This window comes from Heterodontus francisci, chromosome 24 (genome assembly GCF_036365525.1).
Source record: "Heterodontus francisci isolate sHetFra1 chromosome 24, sHetFra1.hap1, whole genome shotgun sequence".
Classification (NCBI taxonomy): Eukaryota; Metazoa; Chordata; class Chondrichthyes; order Heterodontiformes; family Heterodontidae; genus Heterodontus; species Heterodontus francisci.
In genome coordinates, this window is record NC_090394.1 from 31,065,921 (window position 1) to 31,086,843 (window position 20,923).

Below are 20,923 nucleotides of genomic sequence, written 5' to 3' on the forward strand. Positions count from 1 at the left end.
GCTAGTTTAACCACATTTTTTCCTTCCCTTGGCCTAGGGGTGATTTTTTTTTGTTTTAAATGAGTTTTATTTTTCCTGTTGGATCTTGAACAATAGGCATCTCTGGCTCTGGAGACTTAACGCACCAAGTCCCAGACTGGTTCCAGTAATACGAAGGGCGACAATCTTACTGTTTCAAGCCAAAGCAAATAGCTTTTTGTACAAACAAGTTGCTTGCTAATGCAAACAGAAACAATAATCAGATCAGTGCTCGACTGTGACAGAGACAGCCTAGCAGAGTGAAGAAGATCACTGAGTGCTGGGACAGTGCAAGAAAAGCTGTTTATATCAACAGGAGGCGGGAGCCTGACTGAAGAAGAAAAAAGATCAGTCACAAGTCTTCGGGTAAGTTGTTTGAAGTCAGGCAAGAGAAGAAAAAGAAAGACTTGCATTTATATAGTGCCTTTGATGGCCTCAGGGCATTGCAAAGCTCATTACAGCTAATGAAGTACTTTTGAAGCATAGTCACTATTGTAATGCAGGAAATGTGGCAGCTAATTTGCGCACAGCAAGCTCCCACAAACAGCACTGTGATAATGATCGGATAATCTGTATTTTAATGTTGATTGAGGGATGAATATTGGCCAGGACACTGGTGGTAACTCCCTTTTCCTTCTCTGAAATAGTGCTACAGGATCTTTTATGTCCACTTTAGAATGTAGACAGGGTCTCAGTATAATGTAATACTGCATTGGATTGTCAGCCTAGATTTTTTATGTTCAAATCTTTGGAGTGGGACTTGAATTCATGACTCAGATGCAAGCATGCTAGCCACTGAGCCACTACTGAGTGTAGTAATAGCTTACTTAGTTTAGCTCACTGACTGAATCCTTTCATTCCTGTAAGATTCTATGGGCTTGATTTTAACTCAGTGCAAATGGATGGTTTTTGAATGAGTTAAAAATATGATTCTAAATATGACTCCGGTTTGTTCTGTTTCTAATAATGTGCACAGGAACAAATACAGTGTAAACCCCAAAATAAACCTATACTGCCCTTGTACAATAATGTAATCTATATATTCTTTTATCACCTTTTTGAAGTTCATAATTAATAATAGGTGTACAATGATGAATGTGTAAAACTTCTAAATTATGTTCTGATGATGGAAGGTGTCAAGTACATGATTGTAAATAGGTTAATAAACCTTTAGGTTTGTTATAAAACACTGCATAACTAGATCAGAGTTATTGAGAGTGTAGTGAAAATATATGTATTGCAGTGTGCTCAGTTAGAGCTGCTGAAGATCACTTGTTGTATTCATTCATGCTCCGAGACTTGATTGTGCTGTTTGGTTGATCTTTCTAGATTGATAATCTATTAAAAGGTAATCTCAGAGATTACTTGTTTTATTTGAATAAAAAAGCAATTATGTTACTGCAGAGGGTATATTATTGGTATCATGGGATTGACACAATGATCATTGCTGCAAATCTATGGAGATATTAATGCAAATTTTTTTGCAATGATTAATTTTTCAAATTAGTAAAAATAAGTAGAAGCAAAAGAATCAAGTGCAGTCTTTTTGACCATGAATCCTGATGAAAACAACAGTCTATACTCACTATAAGTGGCCCAAATATTGTTTCCATCCCCTGTCCTAGGACCAGAGAATAATTGTGGGGAATTTTAATCCCTAAAAACAGATGGGTTTGGGTCAGGTGGGAGGGACAAATGTTAAAAATCTCAAAGTCAACCCCAATCCGCCTTCTATCTATTCACATGTGGTTTTAACAGAAATGGGACAAGGCCACAGTCATCAACCTGCTCCCTGGAGGCAGGTTGGTCATTTAAATATTATAATGAGGCTGCATGCCTCATTTAATCTCCATTTTAAATTTCAACTTGGCTGGCCTGATTTCCTGGGCTTTGGGATACCTGGCAGCTGAAGGTGGGGGAGTGGGGGGGGGGAGGGGAACTACTGGATTCAGCAGGTAAATGCCTATCCACTTCACTGGGTCCAGTGTACCTGCTTTTCCTTCTCAACGATCGAACACCACCCCCACCATTGAGCCACGATATCCCACCGACTTGACCCTTCCAAACCCTCCCCCACACTCCAGCCTTTCCAGTCCCTCCCTCCATTCAGCCACCCTCCCATCACTCCAATGTGACTAACACATCGCCCCCCACCCCCCCCCCCCCCCCATCACCATGCTGCCATGTCTTTGACCTCTGGTGTGTCCAGCTGCTCAATGTCTCTGATCCCCCACACATGATTTCTCAACCACCCCTGATGTCATGGCTTTCCAAGTGATCCATGGACCCCTGACCCAGGATCTCTCCCTCCCTCCTCTCTACTTCCTGGTTGCAGCTGGGTGCCATAGGCCTTCCCTCCTGATAGGAGGCAATATTAACACACTAACCGGTTCGTATGAAACCCCTATGTGACCCAAAGGTTTAAACCTTGTTTAAATAAATGAGCAACTTAGTTAAAATAGGGGACAAGGGAATTTTGGTTGGGTACAGTCATCGTGTGTTTACTCACAACATGCCGTGCAATTTTTAGATGTTTCACTGATGCTCTACAGCAGATTCAATGGTAATTTTGGAAAGGGAATTGGATAAATACTTGAAAGGAAAAATTTACAGGGCTATGTGGAAAGGACAGGGGAGTGGGACTAATTGGATAGCTGTTTCAAAGATAATGGTCCAAATGGCCTCTTTCTGTTCCGTATCATTCTACGATATTCTACTGGAAACCAATTGGTCAGAGTTAACCTGGAAGACAGATAAAATCTGAAGCACACAGCCTCACTGAAATATTTAAATAAACTACCTGTCTCCTTGGAGCAGGTTGGTTGCCTCTTCCTTGTCCTGTCTCAGTTAAAGCCAAAAGTGTGCGGGTTCGAGGTGGGTTGGGTTCAGGTTTGAGATGTAAAGAATTTTAACATCCCACCAAACCCAACCCAACCCCAACTGTTTTTGGGGTTAAAATTCCATTCTATGATTCGATTGCCTTTTGCTAGAATCAGCAGCCAGTAACAGATGAAGCATTGTTAGTTAAAATACAGGAGTGGGAGTGTAGGGACAACGGTACATGACAAATATTGGATTCTTTAGCATTGGTTAAAGAATAAATTGACTGAAACTACTTGAAGTGTGCAGCAGCTGACTGTTAATCTAAACATTAAGACAACTAACGTCATGCACAGTTTTAAGAGTCCAAGGCAAATGTGTTTGCTTTCAATTTGACAAATACATATCAAAACCACAGAAAAAGTCATCCATGAGCATATGGTATCATCATGATCAGCGTAGTGGTTACAATTTTCATGGCAATGTAGATATGGGAGCGGAGGTGGGTGTGCCACCAATTTCCCGCTACCAGCCAGCGTACCAGTCTGCCACCATGCTTGTGCCTCTGGGATATTTTAAAGGAGGCTGCATCGGTAGAGGGGGTTGTGGGAGGGGGGGGGCAGCAGGCAGCCAATTAGGCCGATTAAATTGCCCATTGAGGGCACTGATCAGAAGCCAGTTGGAATTTGCCAACTAACATAAAAGGGAATCCAAAAGTCTTCTATAGGTATATAAATAGTAAAAGGGTGTTAAATGGAGTAGTGGGACTCATTAGGGACCAAAAAGGGGATTTATGTATGGAGGTAGGGGACATGGCTGAGGTATTGAATGAATACTTTACATTTGTCTTTACCAAGGGAGAAGATGCTGTGCAGGTCATGTTGAAACAGGAGGTAATTCAAACAAGTGAAACATTTAAAATTGATAAGGAAGAGGTACTGGATAGGCTGTCTGCACTTAAAGTTGATAAGGCACCAGGACCAGATGAGATGCATCCAAAGATACTGAGGGAAGTGAGAGTGGAAATTGCGGAGGCACTGGCCATAATTTTCCAACCTTCCTTAGACTCAGGGGTGGTGTCAGAGGACTGGAAAATTGCAAAAGTTACACCCATGTTCAAAAAATGGGGTAAAGATAAGCCCAGCAACTACAGGCCAGTCAGTTTAACCTCGATGATGGGGAAGCTTTTAGGAGCAATAATTTGGGCCAAAATTAATTGACACCTAGGCAAATGCAGGTTAATTAGGGAAAGCCAGCACAGATTTGTGAAGGGAAAATCCTGTTTAACTAACTTGCAGGAGTTTTTTGATGAGGTAACAGGAAGGTTGATGAGAGTAATGCTGTTGATGTGGTGCACCTGAATTTCCAAAAAGGCATTTGATAAAGTGCCATACAACAGACGTGTGAGCAAAGTTATAGCTCATGGAGTAAAAGGGACAGTAGCAACATGGATACGGAATTGGTTCAGGACAAGAAACAGAGAGTAGTGGTAAATGGATGTTTTTTGGACTGGAGGATGGTTTATAGTGGAGTCCCCACTTTATGGTGGTGTTTGGATCCTTGCTTTTCCTGATATATATTATTTATTTATTTAGAGATACAGCACTGAAACAGGCCCTTCCGCCCACTGAGTCTGTTCTGACCAAAAACCACCCATTTATACTAATCCTACATTAACTCATATTCTCTACCAAATCCCCACCATTCTCCTACCACCTACCTACACTAGGGGAAATTTACAATGGCCAATTTACCTATCAACCTGCAAGTCTTTGGCTGTGGGAGGAAACCGGAGCACCCGGCAGAAACCCACGCAGACACAGGGAGAACTTGCAAACTCCGCACAGGCAGTACCCAGAACTGAACCCGGGTCACTGGAGCTGTGAGGCTGCAATGATAATGAATAATAATAATAATTATTAATTAATAATCATGCAATGACCTAAACCTTGATGTACAAGGCGCAATCTCAAAATTTGCAGATGATACGAAATTTGGAAACTTGTGAGGAGGATAGTATTAAACTTCAAAAGGACATAGATAGGTTAGTGGAATGGGCGGGCAAGTGGCAGATAAAATTTAATGCAAAGAGGTGTGACGTGATTCATTTTGGTAGGAAGAACATGGCGAGACAATATAAAATTAAGCATGCAGTTCAAAAGGCAATGCAGGAGCAGAGAGACCTGGGTGTATATGTGCATAAAATTTTGAAGTTGTTGAAGTTGGAAGGTCAGGTTGAGAGCACGGTTAATAAAGCATACAGTATCCTAGGCTTTATTAATACTGGCATAGAGTACAAAAACAAGGAAGTTATGTGAAACTTGTATAAAACACTGGTTCATCCTCAACTGGAGTATTGGCCGGAATTTTACACCCCCCACAGGAATGGGTTGGTGGCGTGGTAGTGGGGGGGGGGGGGGGGAATGTAAAATTGAGTGGGAGGCGGAGGGTGCTGTTTCCAATGCCTTCCCGCCCCCACTGCAATTTTAAGAGGGGCGGCGGCAGGAAGAAACGGCCCACCCGCCCCAGGCCAATCAAGGCCCTTAAGCGGCCAATTAACTGTCACTTAAGGGTGTCCTCTGGTCAGAAACTGAACTGGACGAGCCATCAAAAATGCTGTGGCTACGAGTGGGTCAGAAGCTGGGAATTCAGCGACAAGTAACTCACCTCCTGACACCCCAATGCCTGTCCACCATCTACAAGGCACAAGTCAGGAGTGTGCTGGAATATTCTCCACTTGCCTGGATGGGTGCAGCTCCAACAACACTCAAGATGCCCAACACCATCCAAGACAAAGCAGCCCACTTGATTGGCATCACATCCACCACCTTCAACATTCACTCCCTTTATCACCGACGCATAGTGGCAGCAGTGTGTACCATTTACAAGATGCATTGCAGCAACCCACCACTTGCAAGTTCCCCTCCAAGCCACACAACATCCTGACTTGTAACTATATCGCCGTTCCTTCACTCTTGCTGGGTCAAAATCCTGGAACTCCCTTCCTAACAGCACTGTGGGTGTACCAACGCTCCAAGGACTGCAACGGTTCAAGAAGGCAGCTCAGCACCACCTTCTCATGGGTAATTAGGGATGGGCAATAAATACTGTCCTAGCCAGCGATGCCCACAACCCCCGAATGATTAAAAAAAAGTTCAGGCCCTCAGAAGGCCAACAGGTTTTACCTGGCGGCTTCCTTGTGAACTGGAGGTGGCCCTCCTGATAGGGCACCCTCTACCCCATGGAGGCACCCCCTGGAAGCCTCAACTGCCCCCACTGAAATAAAGATCCCTTCCCCCCAACTGCCCTCTTGCCTCGACGGGGCCCAGCCAATTGTCCCCGGCGAGGCCCCAAAAACATACCATTTCCGGGCCATCATCCCTCTTGCTGCTGCGGCTGGGTTGCAGATCCAGCTGTGGCCATCACTCCTGGGGGCATTGCTGGAACTGCTCCTTTAGGCGGGATTTCCTGCCTCAGAGAGGTGGCAGTCCTGCCCAAGGCCCATTAAGGGCCCGGGGAGTCTAGAATCCCATCATGGCTCCCCAGGCCCAGCGGAGGTGGACTCGCCCCGACTTTCTGTCTGATGGATGGGGCATCCTACCCAACGTAAAATTCCAGCCATTGTGTCCAGTTCTGGGTGCCACACTTTAGGAAAGATGTGAAGGCATTAGCGAGAGCACAGTAAACATTCACGAAAATGGTTCTAGGAATGAAGAAGACTCTTTTCTTTGAAGAGAAGGTTGAGAGGAGATTTGATAGAGGTGTTCAAAATCATGAGTAGTATGGACAGAGAAGATAGTGTTATGAAGGTGTTTCCATATTTTAATATTTTTTGAGGACTTGTGGGTAAAAGTCTGTGGAAATATCTGAGGAGCTGCTAGACTAGTTTATTTTTAAAGGTTACTGGAAGGACTTGGGACTTTGTTTAAAAACACACTTACTGGAAGTCACATCTCTTAAGCTAATTAAATAACAGGAGCCTTCTGACTATGGGAGTTGTTTACAGAGAAGTGCCATGTCAAGATTTATGGTGGTTAAGAGTTGGTTTTGTTTTTGGATATTGTTTTGGGTCGGTTGTGAGTAAGCCTACTAAGAGGGAAACCACCAGCTCATCCTTTTCCAACATTTTGAGAAACCCTGAGAATCCAGTGTGATAACTGATTGCAGTGATTCTCCTGGAAAGCCTGCCAGACTAATCCTCGATGTCGCCTGAAAAGAACTGCTCCAAGAAGATCCCAGTGACAGCCATCTACGCGTATTTGGACGCCAGAATAAAGGACCACCTGGGAACATACCCTATCTTATCCTTTTCCTTCAAGAATTAACAAGTATTTGGCCAAAGTTTTTTTTGTCTTTTTTGTAAAGAGATCTCTGCAGAGAAAACTTCTTCATTTTTTTCTTTAACTGATGTGTGTGCATGTGAGCATGGGTGTTGGGTTAATTTAGAAGGGAACTTTCATATTTCAACCTGTGTGTTAATAAGCTTTGCATCCTTATTGAATAAGTGTTGTTTTATAATAAAATAATAATTTTGTTTTTTATTAAAGAAACCTGGTTGGTGAATTTTATTCTGAAACTAAAATAGATAAAGTATATAATTGGCCATATCAGTAACTGGGTAAAACATGTTGTGACCTGTGCAGAAGTGGAACTCGAGAAAGACTGTGCAGTCCTCCAGCCTTGGTCGTAACAATAGGGAAAAACTGCTCCAATATGTGGAAGGGTTGAGAATAAAAGGGCACAGATTTAAGGTAATTGGCAAAAGAGGCAATGGGGACATGAGGAAAAACTTTTTCATGCAGCGAGTGGTTGGGATCTGGAATGCACTATCTGAGAGTGTGGTGGAAGCAGGTTCAATCGAGGCATTCAAGAGGGAATTGGGTTGTTATCTGAAAAGAAAGAATTTGCAGGGCTACGGGGAGAAGGCAGGGGAGTGCCACTAGGTAAATTGCTCCTTTGCAGAGCCAGTGCAGACACGACGTGCCAAATGGCCTCCTTCTGTACTGTAACAATTCTGTGATGGCATGCGGGCCCCTCGATGAGGCCGAAGCTCAGCCGATGAATGGAGGTGGCCACCCGGAGGGGGCCATCGCTGCCTCATTCAATTTGCCCCACCCCCACAGCCACAATTGCCAGAGAAACATGGCTGCAGCCAGAGGCTGTCCTGTGGAGGGCTTCTCCCTCCACAATGACCGTCTGGTAGCCGTGGTCACTTTATATTATTAAACTTTAAAAATTCTTCAGAGGGCGCCTCCATCCTGAGGCGCCCTCTCATTCTCCTACCTACATCAGCAGCTACCACCTCTGATGGTGGGGCTGTTGGTCTTCCAGTGCTGGAGGGCCTCCTGTTGGCCCTCCAGACTTGGGAGCCCACCCACTGTCCTTAATTGCCAGGGGTCCCAGAAGCGGCCATTTAATCGGCCACCTCCTCCAAAATCTCCCTCTGGTCCCACTGCCAGCATTTGTGGGTTCTTGACCGTCATTTCAACCCAACGGTGCAGTCTGGAATTGGAAACAAAAATCCTGCCCAATGTGTCTTGCAATGTTATTTGCCCAATTTTACATAATATATATATATTAATCAATTTCCCTTTAAGATTGAGTGTCGTGTTCGGGTGAGGCAAGCTTACATCGTAGGGGATTGCTGAACCAGGACAGACAGATGTAATTCAGTTCCAATTTAAATTAGGTGTCAGCCTTGGTTCAGTGGGCAGCATTCTCTCTTTTGAACAAGAAAATTGTAAATTCAGACCTCGCTCTGTGAGACTTGAGCTCAGGATGTGGCTGACACTCCAGCGGTGTGTTGAAGGGGTGCTGCACTGTTGGTGATGCTGTAGTTCAAAGAACAAACAAAGAACAAAGAAAATTACAGCACAGGAACAGGCCCTTCGGCCCTCCAAGCCTACGCCGATCCAGATCCTCTATCTAAACCTGTCGCCTATTTTCTAAGGATCTATATCTCTTTACTTCCTGCCCATTCATGTATCTGTCTAGATACATCTTAAAAGACGCTATCGTGCCCGCGTCTACCACCTCCGCTGGCAATGCGTTCCAGGCACCCACCACCCTCTGCGTAAAGAACTTTCCACGCATATCCCCCCTAAACTTTTCCCCTTTCACTTTGAACTCGTGTCTCCTAGTAACTGAATCCCCCACTCTGGGAAAAATCTTCTTGCTATCCAACCTGTCTATACCTCTCATGATTTTGTACACCTCAATCAGGTCCCCCTCAACCTCCGTCTTTCAAATGGAAATAATCCTAATCTACTCAACCTCTCTTCATAGCTAGCGCCCTCCATACCAGGCAACATCCTGGTGAACCTCCTCTGCACCCTCTCCAAAGCATCCACATCCTTTTGGTAATGTGGCGACCAGAACTGCACGCAGTATTCCAAATGTGGCCGAACCAAAGTCCTATACAACTGTAACATGACCTGCCAACTCTTGTACTCAATACCCCGTCTGATGAAGGAAAGCATGCCGTATGCCTTCTTGACCACTCTATTGACCTGCGTTGCCACCTTCAGGGAACAATGGACCTGAACACCCAAATCTCTCTGTACATCAATTTTCCCCAGGACTTTTCCATTTATGTATAGTTCACTCTTGAATTGGATCTTCCAAAATGCATCACCTCGCATTTGCCCTGATTGAACTTCATCTGCCATTTCTCTGCCCAACTCTCCAATCTATCTATATTCTGCTGTATTCTCTGACAGTCCCCTTCACTATCTGCTACTCCACCAATCTTAGTGTCGTCTGCAAACTTGCTAATCAGACCACCTATACTTTCCTCCAAATCATTTATGTATATCACAAACAACAGTGGTCCCAGCACGGATCCCTGTGGAACACCACTGGTTACACGTCTCCATTTTGAGAAACTCCCTTCCACTGCTACTCTCTGTCTCCTGTTGCCCAGCCAGTTCTTTATCCATCTAGCTAGTACACCTTGGACCCCATCCGCCTTCACTTTCTCCATCAGCCTACCATGGGGAACCTTATCAAACGCCTTACTGAAGTCCATGTACATGATATCTACAGCCCTTCCCTCATCAATCAACTTTGTCACTTCCTCAAAGAATTCTATTAAGTTGGTAAGACATGACCTTCCCTGCACAAAACCATGCTGCCTATCACTGATAAGCCTATTTTCTTCCAAATGGGAATAGATCCTATCCCTCAGTATCTTCTCCAGCAGCTTCCCTACCACTGACGTCAGGCTCACCGGTCTATAATTACCTGGATTATCCCTGCTACTCTTCTTAAACAAGGGGACAACATTAGCAATTCTCCAGTCCTCCGGGACCTCACCCGTGTTTAAGGATGTTGCAAAGATATCTGTTAAGGCCCCAGCTATTTCCTCTCTCGCTTCCCTCAGTAACCTGGGATAGATCCCATCCGGACCTGGGGTCTTGTCCACCTTAATGCCTTTTAGAATACCCAACACTTCCTCCCTCCTTATGCCGACTTGACCTCGAGTAATCAAACATCTGTCCCTAACCTCAACATCCGTCATGTCCCTCTCCTCGGTGAATACCGATGCAAAGTACTCGTTTAGAATCTCACCCATTTTCTCTGACTCCACGCATAACTTTCCTCCTTTGTCCTTGAGTGGGCCAATCCTTTCTCTAGTTACCCTCTTGCTCCTTATATATGAATAAAAGGCTTTGGGATTTTCCTTAACCCTGTTTGCTAAAGATATTTCATGACCCCTTTTAGCGCTCTTAATTCCTCGGTTCAGTTTGCGCCTACAATCCCGATATTCTTTCAAAGCTTCGTCTTTCTTCAGCCGCCTAGACCTTATGTATGCTTCCTTTTTCCTCTTAGCTCGTCTCACAATTTCACCTGTCATCCATGGTTCCCTAATCTTGCCATTTCTATCCTTCATTTTCACAGGAACATGTCTCTCCTGCACGCTAATCAACCTCTCTTTAAAAGCCTCCCACATATCACATGTGGATTTACCTTCAAACAGCTGCTCCCAATCTACATTCCCCAGCTCCTGCCGAATTTTGGTATAGTTGGCCTTCCCCCAATTTAGCACTCTTCCTTTTGGACCACTCTCGTCTTTGTCCTTTAGTATTCTAAAACTTACGGAATTGTGATCACTATTCCCAAAGTAGTCCCCTACTGAAACTTCAACCACCTGGCCGGGCTCATTCCCCAACACCAGGTCCAGTATGGCCCCTTCCCGAGTTGGACTATTTACATACTGCTCTAGAAAACCCTCCTGGATGCTCCTTACAAATTCTGCTCCATCTAGACCTCTAACGCTAAGTGAATCCCAGTCAATGTTGGGAAAATTAAAATCTCCTATCACCACCACCCTGTTGCTCCTACATCTTTCCATAATCTGTTTACATATTTGTACCTCTATCTCACGCTCGCTGTTGGGAGGCCTGTAGTACAGCCCCAACATTGTTACCGCACCCTTCCTATTTCTCAGTTCTGCCCATATTGCCTCACAGCTCGAGTCCTCCATAGTGCCTTCCTTCAGCACAGCTGTGATATCCTCTTTGACCAGTAATGTAACTCCTCCACCCCTTTTACCTCCCTCTCATTCCCGCCTGAAGCATTGGTATGCTAAATTAAGGTTGTGTTCTCCAGCAGATGTAATGGATCCACTGTACTTTTTGAAGAAGGACAGGTGAGTTCGCCTTGAGAGTAAGATAAATAAACAGATAATTTGTTTCCATGCTGTTGGTTGAGTAATAAAGTTTGGCCAGGACATCGGGGGTAAACTCCCCATCTCTTCTTCGCTATAGTGCCATGGATCTTTCATGGCCAGCTGAAAAGGCAGATAGGGTCTCGGTTTAATGTCTCATCTGAAAGTCGGTCCCTCGGACAGTGCAGTACTATATTGAAGTGCCAGTTTGAATTTTGTGCTCAAGTCTCTGGAGTTTGGACTCACAAACTTCTGACTCAGTTAAAAGTGTGGCCACTGAGCCGAGTCATACATATTGCCCTTATTTTTATATTTCAATAATAAATAAATTTGCATGTCCACAGTTAAAATGGAAACTGCCGATGTAAGCTTGTTATGTTAGTAGTGGTGCTAGAGCGCCTCCCCAGGGGAAGGATGTAATTACAGACAAGTTTGCACAGGCAGTTACTAATATAAATGTGAACAGAGGAATTTATAATGGAAAAAGGATGGATACATGCCACACCTTCCCTTTTTTGCAATTACCTGATTTAGTTTCAGATGGAAACATGTGATTGGTTACCAATCTGGAACAGTAGTATAGTTTGTTCAAGTTACTCCTATCCTGCTCTTCCCACTCTGACGAAGATCATTAGCAAAAATAGAAACTTGCTGACATGAAAATTAGTACCCCCCCTCCCCCACACACCCAATTAGTAAAGAGGATAATCTCAGTTGGAGTGTATTCCAAAGGTCACATCTTTTAGGTGTGATGTGACATGGTAAGCAGCTTAAGCTTCTGTTTCACATCATCTGTTACTGTCTTGTACCAAGCTACAGCCTATATAAAAAGCTGTTATAAAGGTACAATAATTAGCATGCTTTTGAACGTGCTAGAGGTGAAAAAACATTATCCATATTTTTTGTTGCAAAAGGAACTATTGTAATAATTAAAGCACAGATACTCTTACAAGTTATCCAGATATTACTCCTTACATTTTTCATTCAGAAACTTTTTCTCAACTTGTCTTTGCAGGAAAATCTGTCGGAGTTTTGTAACTTCAGAGTCTATGATCTCGTTCAATTTTTAAATAATACTTTATTTTGGTGGTTTAAGTAAAAAGTTCCAAAGAGCAGAATGTTTAAAAAACATGTAATTCAGCAGTAAGAGTCTGCACAATAACTTTTCTAATTCAGTCCTCCTGGTGTGGAGATTCACCTACTGAGAGATTTTTGTTGGACAAGGGATATGGAGCAAAGGTGGGTAGATGGAGTTGAGATGCAGATCAGCCATGAGCTAATTGAATGGGCTCAATGACCTACTTCTGTTCCTCTATCAGGAAACCTGCCTCAGCAATTTACTGCCCAATAATGTGAAATGAATGCTTGCTCTTGGTGTGAAGCCTTGCTGCTGGGAGGACTTACTGGGAGGTTGCAAGTACGGCTAGAAAAGTGGGAGAAGCATGTCCCTGATCTCCTGAAGTGCACCCTAGGGTCGAGGGGGTATTGGGGCGGTGAGGTGGGGGGTGTTTGTGGGGCTGAATTTCCAGGCTGGGAGCATGCATTTGTAAAATTCATCTGTGTATAACAGAAGTTGAATTGAATATGAAATTCCCCGTGTGCAATACCTGTAGGTGTGTTACAGAAATAATCCGTAGTGGTTACAGAGCTGAGAGCTAAATGGATCCTGAGGCAGGGAACATGTCAAGGCTTGGTGGCACATCAGATCATGGAATGAGAAGGAAGAAAAAAACACATTTTAAAGTATGATAGCAATAGGGAAAATTGTGCTGGAGGGTGATTCTCATCAGGCAGTAAACACATCAGATAAAATCCTCTCTAAACTTGGGAGGAGCCTAGCACCTGATTAACTATCTGAAGGCCATGTTTGGAATATTTTTTCTCCCCAAATATGAGAGCACACGAGAAAAGATTAGCACAGAAGGTCACTAAAGAGCTGAAAATGGAAGGAATCAGCCATGACAGCAGGTCGACGAAAGTAAAATACTGCAGCTGCCAGTAATCTGAGATAAAAACACAAAAGGCTAGAGACAGTCAGCAGACCAGGCAGTTGATAAACCCTTCTGCAGAATGTAAAGCTATTACAGATGACCAGAAACAGAACAAGGGAAAGGGCAAAGAGCACATCCAATGACCACATGCATCAGAAAAGACACAGAATGACCTGCAAAGTGTTCAGGAGGGGATGAGAAAATTATAAAAGGGCAGAAGTGGCCAGTGCAAGAGACAAAAAGGAGCCATAATGAGAGAAATCAAAGACATAGAGGAGATGTTGAAAGTATGAGTATAGCCAAGGGGGGATAGATAACTAGAATGGGAAACATTAGAAAGTGGCAAAGTGAAACAGGCTCCAGCAAGTTAGCTGTTAAGTGTACTGAAGAAAGAAAAGGCACGTGAATTAAGAATTTATATACAGAGGATGTGTCACGGCCTGCTTGTCAGTTATGATGAATATCTCAATGAATGAGGCTTAGTGCATAACTCACGTTGGATCAAGTGATGTCAGAGGGTTCTATCTATGGTGCTTTTAGACTGTGCTCATCGACAGAATTGTAATTTAATGAGCACAGGAAAATTAGTTGCAGCTATTTTGTCATTGAATTCCAGTGGAAATATGAGTTACAAAATTTAGCTTCATAGTGCCATAGATGCTGGCACTATGGAACCCTGAAACTTCAGGAATGTCAGCTGAAATGCTTTGACTATTTCCAGCGTGGCTGCGTGGTGTGCCCTGACTACAAGGGCATGAGTGCGGGTGTGTGCGAGAAGTATGCAGAGTGGGTGAATCTTGGCGCCAGATGGTGTTTAATGCTGATTTGGCATCCGATCTGCTATTTTGGACCTTGCAGTTCCACTTAACGCCCTCTCTTAATCACTCCCAGCTGAACATGTGTTTGGTTGCATGAGGGACCCTACCATGAGCGCACTTAAAAGGATCAACATTCAACTTTGAGATGCTTTTGACTTTCTTTTGCTGCTGCAGATTGACTGGAAGTACTGTGTTCAGTATTGTTGGAGGAGTTGACAGCAGTTTTTTGATTCACAAGGGAGTGGTGCCAGACTTTTCCAAGAAGGCCAGAGTAGTTGGAAGGCCTGTCAGTAGAAAACTAATGGGGGCTATAGTTGCCATCCCTCTTGGGCTGCAGAATTACATGGAGAGAGAGAACAGGTAGCAGGGAGGAGAAGCAGTGTGCAGAGGGAGGAGGAGGAAGGGTCTCAGTAGAAGGCCCTACCCACCAAAGATCTTCAGAGAGCATTTCTCCTACCTCCACCTCAGCCAGGAGAAGTGACTGAGGTGACTATGTTTCACCTGGGAGGTGGTGACTAAACTGTACCACCTCCTCCAACCGGACCTACAGCTGCACAGCAGGGCAAGGACAGCGCTGCCATTGGCCGTGAAGATGGGTTGGAGTGGAAAGCAAGACATCCATGGTGACACCACCTACTGCTTGCACTTCATGCCAGCTAGCAGGATGAGTGTGAAGTGGGATTTAATAAACTGCATAGGCAGGAACATATCGCCATCTTGAATGTTCTTGGCAACGCTGGATGCAACAGCCTCAGTCACAGCTGGCGCCATGATATAGAACCATTGAACAATTACGGCACAGAAGGAGGCCATTCCGCCCATCGTATGCGTGTCGGCTGAAAAAACTAGTCGCACAATCTAATCCCACCTCCCAGCACCTGGTCCATAGCCTTGCAGGTTACAGCGCTTCAGGTACATGTCCAGGTACCTTTTAAAAGAATTGAGGGTTTCTGCCTCACCACTGTTCCTGGCAGTGAATTCCAGACACCCACCACCCTCTGGGTGAAAAGGTTTTTCCTCATGTCCTCTCTAATCCTTCTACCAATCACCTGAAATCAGTGTCCCCCGGTAACTGACTTCCCCCGCCAGGGGAACAGGTCCTTCCTGTCTACTCTATCTAGGCCCCTCATAAATTTGTACATCTCTGTTAAGTCTCCCCTCAGTCTCCTCAGTTCCAGGGAAAACAACCCTTGCCTATCCAATCTTTCCACATAGCTGCAACTTTCAAGCCCTGGCAACATTCTTATAAATCTCCTCTGCACTCTCTCCAGAGCAATTATGTCCTTTCTGTAATGTGGTGACCAGAACCGTAAGCAATAGTCCAGGGGTGGCCTAACCAGTGTTTTATACAGTTCCAGGCTCATATCCCTGCTTTTGTATTCCATACCTCGGCCAATAAAGGAAAGCAATCCATACACCTTCTTCACCACTCTGTCTACCTGTCCTGACACCTTCAGGGACCTGTGGACATGCACTTCAAGGTCTCTCACTTCTTCTACCCCTCTCAATATCCTCCCGTTTATTGTGTATTCCCTCACTTTATTTGCCCTTCCCAAATGCATTACCTCACACTTCTCTGGATTGAATTCCATTTGCCACTTTCCCGCCCACTCAATTAAACCATTGATATCATTCTGGAGTCTATGGCTATCCTCTTCACTATTAACTACATGACCAATCTTTGTGCCATCAGCAAATTTCCCAATCATGCCTCTCACATTTAAGTCCAAATCAATTAATATACACCACAAACGGTAAGGGGCCCAACACTGAGCCCTCTGGAATGCCACTGGAAACAGCTTTCCATTTGCAAAAAGACCCGTCGACTACTACCCTTTATTTCCTGTCTCTGAGCCAATTCTGGATCCAACCTTCTTCATTCCCCTGTATCCCATGGGCTTTCATTTTACTGACCAGTCTGCCACGCGGGACCTTATCAAATGCCTTACTAAAATCCATGTAGACCACATCCACTGCACTACCCTCATCAATCCTCCCTGTCACTTCCTCAAAAAACTCAATCAAGTTAGTAAGACATGACCTTCCCTTAACAAATCCATGATGACTATCCCTGATTAATCCATGCCTTTCTAAGTGGCAGTTGATCCTGTCCCTCAGAATTGATTCTAACAACTTACCCACCACTGAGGTCAGACTGACCGGCCTATAATTATTTGGCCTATCCCTCGCACCCGTTTTAAACAATGGTACAACTTTCGCAGACCTCCAATCGTCTGGTACCTTGCCTGTATTCGGTGAGGATTTGAAGATGACCCTCAGCGCATCCGTTATTTCCTCCCTGGCTTCCTTTAACAACTTGGGATGCAATCCATCTGATCCTGGTGATTTATCCATTTTCAAGGATGTCAGACCTTCTATTATTTCCTCTCTCATTATGCTTAGACCGCATTTGTTGACAACGCGAACGGTAGGTGGCGCTGTTTTGGCACATATGCAAATACAGCATGTGTCACGACAACGTCACAGATTGCGACTGCAGCAGCTGCCAGGACTAAAGATGGCGCTGCTCAAAGAATCACACAGAGGAAACCTAACGAACACGTGGCAGTATACAATGGCCAGAGTGAAAGAGCAGCGCGGGGGCCGGGCCGGGGAGAGCAGCATTGAGGGTGTCGGGGGGGGGGGGGATGAGAGGGAGGGAGGGAGGGGGGGAAGGAGAGGGAGGGAGGGGGGGAAAGGGAGGGAGGGAGGGGGGGAAGAGAGGGGGGGAAAGAGAGGGAGGGAGGGAGGGGGGGAAGAGAGGGAGGGAGGGAAAGAGAGGGAGGGAGGGAGGGGGGGAAAGAGAGGGAGGGAGGGAAAGAGAGGGAGGGGGGGAAGAGAGGGAGGGAGGGAGGGGGGGAAAGAGAGGGAGGGAGGGAGGGGGGGAAAGAGAGGAAGGGAGGGGGGTAAGAGAGGGAGGGAGGGGGGGACAGAGAGGGAGGGAGGGGGGAAAGAGAGGGAGGGAGGGGGGACAGAGAGGGAGGGGGGAAGAGAGGGAGGGGGGAAAGAGGGGGAGGGAAAGAGAGGGAGGGGTGGGGAGGGAAAGGGAGGGGAGAGGGGGGTGAGGGAGAGGGGGGGAGGGGAGAGTGGGGGAGGGCGGGGGTGGGGGAGAGTGGGGGGGGGGAGCAGCGGAGCGGAAGAGGAGTGCCTTTTTCTGTGCATGCGCCAGAAACACAACAGCAAAAGACTTACCGGCCAGTCCCTGGACCCGGCGACACCAAGGTCTTTGCACACTCGCTCCCCGCAGCTCTCTACGGCCTCTCGCTTCCGGCCCTCTCCATTCAGCCGTTCCCTCCAGCTGCGGATGCCCAATCCAGTTGCTTCTCCCCTACTTCTCCACAGTACTTCAGGCATTGCAACTGTCTGGTCCCTGCATTTTGCATGCTCCCTCTCCCCACCCCTCCCCCCTCTCCATCTTCACCTCTCCCTCTTCACCCAACCCTCCCTCTACCCCGCTACCTCCACACCTCCCTCTACCCCCTACCTCCACCCCTCCCTCTACCCCTCTACCTCCACCCCTCCACCACAGTTGAATATCTGAAGTGCAGTTGCAAAGTCGGGGAAATAGCATGCAAAACAAAGCCTCAACAATTCTGGGGTTAATTATTGAGAAGTTTTATTAAGTTCATTAAGTATCCGAGGAACTGCTGTGCATGGATACATGAGTGTTGTGTTTCCAGCATTCCCGTGAGACAGACAGGCCGAGTCTCTGCTATGCACAGCTAAAGAGATTGTTCCTGGAGAGCCTTGTGGTGAATGAACGCTTGACTCTCTATTCCACTACTGTATTGTCCATGTGAAGAAGGCAAAGTCACAAGAGTCTGAGCTCAGTCTATTCTTGGTGAATGTTCCCCAAACGCATCCCAATGTGCACTCCCAATTCATCCATAAATGCAATGTTCCTTTCCACATCGTGACGAGCTCCGCAGCATGATCCAGTTGCCTTCGTTGCTTGAATGCTGACCTTAAGTCTCAAGGATTGTTTTCTCGACGGCATGTTTTACATGAAAAGAAATAAAGCAAATCAGAGTCAGAGCTTGCCTCCCTCCATCCACTGAAATTACTGTTGCGCACACCTTTTTAAATTCTGCAGTGAAGGCACCAATTGATAACGTCGCCAATGAAGCACTTATTACCCACCTCAGATGCAGGAATCAGCACATCCTTGCGTCCTCTCCTGCACTGCCTCCTTTGCTGGAATGCCGTCCTTAAGTGTCAAGGATTGTTTTCTCAAGGGCACGTTTTACATGACAGGAAATAAGGAAAGAACATCAGTGTCAGAGCTTCCCTCCCTCCAATGAAATTACTGTTGAGCATGCTTTGTGTTCTGCAGTAAAGGAATGTACTGATAACACCGCCAATGAATCACTTAGTACCCACCTCAGCTGTAGGAGGCAGGATGATGTTACTGCCCCTATCTCGTGATGGTTCAATGCTGCTCACAGGGAAAACATGAATGATGTGAGGGTGCTGGAAAAAGAAGCACATTTCTTTTGGACTATGAACATAAAGCTGGCCATTTAGCCCAGCAGTTCCCTGCTAGTGGTTATGTTACTCGTGCGTCTTCCCATCCATTCCCATTTAATCCTGCCTACTACTATCAGCATCATCTTCCATTTCTTTCACTCTTATCTACCTTTGCCTTAAAGCAACACTGAGGATGGAGAACGGTGTGGCTGCACTCCCACCTCACCAGTTGTGTTCGCAGCAAGAGCATTCACATTTCTGCTACCACTGGGTACGGCATGCTTGTTTCTTTTAGTGCTCAGTCTCTTCTTGCTGAATGTTCCCCAAGCGCTTGACCCCTTTGGACGCCCTCTCTGCTTGACAGGCAGCAGCTGGCAATTGCGGAGTTTCACAAGGCTCTGCATGGTTGTTTCAAAGGCGGATGGGGAAACAGGTGGCTGTGTGTCCATGTGCACTGCTCTGATGGGTGTAGGAACAGGTGGCTGCGTGTCCACGTACACTGCTCTGATGGGTGCAGGAACAGGTGGCTGTGTGTCCACGTACACTGCTCTGATGGGTGCAGGAACAGGTAACTGTGTGTCCATGTGCACTGCTCTGATGGGTGCAGGAACAGGTGGCTGTGTGTCCACGTGCACTGCTCTGATGGGTGCAGGAACAGGTAACTGTGTGTCCACGTGCACTGCTCTGATGGGTGCAGGAACAGGTAACTGTGTGTCCACGTGCACTGCTCTGATGGGTGCAGGAACTGGTAACTGTGTGTCCACGTACACTGCTCTGATGGGTGCAGGAACAGGTAACTGTGTGTCCATGTGCACTGCTCTGATGGGTGCAGGAACAGGTAACTGTGTGTCCATGTGCACTGCTCTGATGGGTGCAGGAACAGGTAACTGTGTAACTGAGCAGCAAGGAAAGGGTACCGCAGGTGGGGGAAGTGGAGCTTTGAACAGGCAGGCGTATGTATGGTCCATCAGATCATTAGGCCAGGGGGTGAAACGCTCAGGATCAGGGATTGTGGCACGCGACTGATGTCCAGCGCGTGGCCACCTCCATCCGAAGGTGCTTCTGGGCAATTGTTGGGCATAGTAAATGGCTCCATCTCATCAGCCAGTCCTTGCTGCCAGCGGAGAGTCTGTTGCTGCAGCCAGTCCAGTTTCCTCATGAATGATGCCGTTCCACTCTGCAGAACGGCCTGTTGTAGCTGGTACAATTGATCTGAAAGCAAGCGGTATTTTTCATTGTAGCTGAGGGGCCTTAGCTGTTCCTCTGTAATCACAATGGCAGCAGCCATGCCTGTTGTCGTTGGTGCCTGAGATGCACGCCAGCGGCAGTTGGGGGCAAGCCTGTCCAAAGGCAGACCCAGATGCCTCTGCACAACAACAGCATGTTTGCAGGGCAACAAAGTCTGAATGGAGAAGATGCAGCTGCAGGTAGCCTGGCCATCATGTATCTGCAGTGTGTACTATTTGGCACCAGAAATCACAGTCATTGTGCCTTTGTCCTGCTCCTTGACATGTACTCGCTGAATGTGGCTATGATCCTGATGCATCAGCTTCACAGCATGACTGGTGAATCCTGTGTAAAATGATTGTAGATCTGCTGGTGCCTCTGCGATGCGCTTGAAAGAGGCTCCCTGCAGGAATGTGTAATAGGCACGCTCCCGATCCAGGACACTATTGTGGAAGATCAGCGCTGAGATGCATTCCTTCATGGATGAGGAGGAGTGGAGCAGGTGCTTTATCTTGCCATTCTCTGACTCAATGCGATTGTTGGTGTTGTTCCCAAACGTTAGGACTTTACCGCGTGAACATGCTGCCCACATCTCCTTCTGTGGAATCCAGTTTGTAAGCAGGTAGTCCTGCAGGGGTGGGTAGAGGTGTCCAATCCTTTCTACACAACTTGTGAGCTTCTCCTCCAAAGGTGCATGAACCATTTCCTTGCAGATCATAAACAACTGATCCCTCAGTTCACCGTTCAGTGGGTAGCTGCTGATCTTCCTCCTCATGCTCTGCATCACATGGAACTGACAGAGGAGAACCATTGCAGCTGGGAGATGCTTTCTGATCGCATTGATCTCATTGATGTCTTTATCCACAATGGCTGATCTCACGCGGCAGGCGCTGGATCCCATGAAATCAACAAAA

At 46.1% G+C, this 20,923-nt stretch overlaps 1 protein-coding gene across 1 annotated transcript in view; it reads left to right on the forward strand.

Moving 5' to 3' along the window:
• Window positions 1-300: 300 nt before the first annotated feature.
• Window positions 301-20,923, forward strand: part of LOC137383662 (complement C1q tumor necrosis factor-related protein 1-like) — a 35,682-nt gene continuing 15,059 nt past the window's right edge. Inside the window, exon 1 of the mRNA XM_068056819.1 lies at window positions 301-384. The gene's annotated coding sequence lies outside the window, so the exon portion shown is untranslated. The remainder of the gene's footprint in view (window positions 385-20,923) is intronic.